Source organism: Dermacentor silvarum, chromosome 1 (genome assembly GCF_013339745.2).
Source record: "Dermacentor silvarum isolate Dsil-2018 chromosome 1, BIME_Dsil_1.4, whole genome shotgun sequence".
NCBI lineage: Eukaryota > Metazoa > Arthropoda > Arachnida > Ixodida > Ixodidae > Dermacentor > Dermacentor silvarum.
Window position 1 is genome coordinate 295,194,585 of NC_051154.1, and position 2,152 is coordinate 295,196,736.

The window sequence follows — 2,152 nt, forward strand, 5'->3', positions numbered from 1 at the left end:
ACCACACGGAGTTCTTTAATGTGCATCCACTGTCTTGACAGCCCACTTCTGACTAAGCGCGGCTTGTGCAAAGCAGGTATTAATTAGGCAGGCTTTACAACACGAATTATATCTGCAATAACATGTCACTCACATAGCCAGTCTCCGTTGCATCAGCGAGGTTAGGGAATCTTATGACCAGAGCCCGTGCTACCTCAGTGTACAATCTCCCTGGGTACCTGGCAAAAATCACATATTACAAAAGCAAGAATGCAAGGCACTATCTAGCAGACCCAAGTTTTATGGTGAGTTTGGTAGGAAAGAATAACAGCAAGGGCAGCAATAATTCACAAACAAATAAAATTATGACAGATTTGGAATTTTCTCAGTGCATCAAACAGTGGCTCTCAGTAGTTTCAGGTCAAATGCTAAATGTAAACACACAACAGTAGACTCGGCGAACATATTTACTGCAGCATCACTTATTGAAGTCTCGATTTTTGTGCGCCATGACTAGAAACCGATGTTTAGCACTGAGAATGCTGTTTTATGCACCTATAACAGGCCATAAAGCTGTCATTAGTGAGGAGCTGTGTTCCTAAGAAAATCAATTTATTCTCAGTTGCCCAGTAGAAGTCCTTGTTCTACGGACTTCTACTGGGCAACTGAGGATAAATTGATTTTCATAGGAACACAGCTCCTCACTAAATACCTTTTTCAGTGAAATTCATTTTATTCTCTCAACAAAACAAATTGAGGTAAGTTGCGTAGGATACAAGATTTATCTGAAAGAAAGTGTGCCTACAGACACCATGAGAAAAGTTGTGAAAGTAATCACAAACAAGCACAAACTCAAAGTTTTCGGGTTTCATGTGCTTTTTTTCTTACGTATTCGTTTGTGTACAGAAAAGAAACACTCCACATCCACCAAAGTTAGGGGCCCTTATTTGTACTTCGGAGTTTTGAATGATCCAATGCCTTATGGAATTCCAGAATGTTCACGGGTTATAACATTTGACAGTTCTTTCAGTACAGAAGACCAGGATTTTTGTGCGAAGTAGACTTAAGTTTTGAACCAAGTCTATAAGGAACAGGTCAATTGGAGATGGTGGTGAACCTTTCATGGAAATGCAAAAGAAGCCCCACATTTCACGTCAACGTTGCAACGAAGCATTCAAGTTTTTCGATGTTGGCTAAAAGCACTAAGTCACCTTTGTGTATCATAGTGCATAACGCAGTAATGCACTATGATGCTCTCACAGTGATGCTCTCGTCTGCTACAAAGCTAGTAACAACAGCTTTTACACTGGCAAAGTATTTGCAGTAAAATTGGTTGCCTTCATCCAAGTGCCCTGGTAGGTGATAACATCACAAAGTAAGGCTAGGGAGTTTTGCTCCTTAGAAGCTTCCTCAAGGTGCAGACAGACGGCACCATGACATACGATGTCAGTCTATCACATCATCATCTTATATATTTCCGCTACTGTTGGAGTGCTGTTTCTGCAGGGTGTTGACACACGGTGGATAAATTGTCTTCTTCTTTTTAAGTTTCGATAGCTAGGGCATTTCCGAATGCCTGCCCAATGAAAGGGCATTGCTACAAATTATAATCATCATCCAGAAGCAACAATTGTTCTTCTCCGTTGATTGCTAGCAAAGATATTGCTTGTACACTGCAGGAAAGCCCTACACAGCCACACAGGGGGGAAAGGGTGACACCTACTTTACACACGTTAAGAGGATGAAGGTGAAAGACGCGCACCTGCACACTCACGAGACATTCATTAAATTCCATGACATTTTTATTCGAATAAGTTGTTACTTCTTATTGTTTTCTCCCACCAAAGGACATAGTTTCAAGTGGCTTATCAACTTTATATTAATTAAGGTAGAGTAGAGGGAGTCGAACCAATGGTGGCACCATGAATATTTTTGGCCATAACGCTGGAAGACATATCTTTCGACCCATGAGCCATCAAGGCGTTCGCCTTAACTGCTGTGACCCAGTAGTGACTTGTGCCGCAGTGAACATGTTAACATGAATGTGAAGGGAACATTCAAGACACATCAATACGCTTTTCAAGGACATCTCCTTAAATATGACTCACATATCATATAAGTACAGGTCATGGTGCAGCCACTGTAGGACCCTCTGGCGACCTGCGAAGTGCTG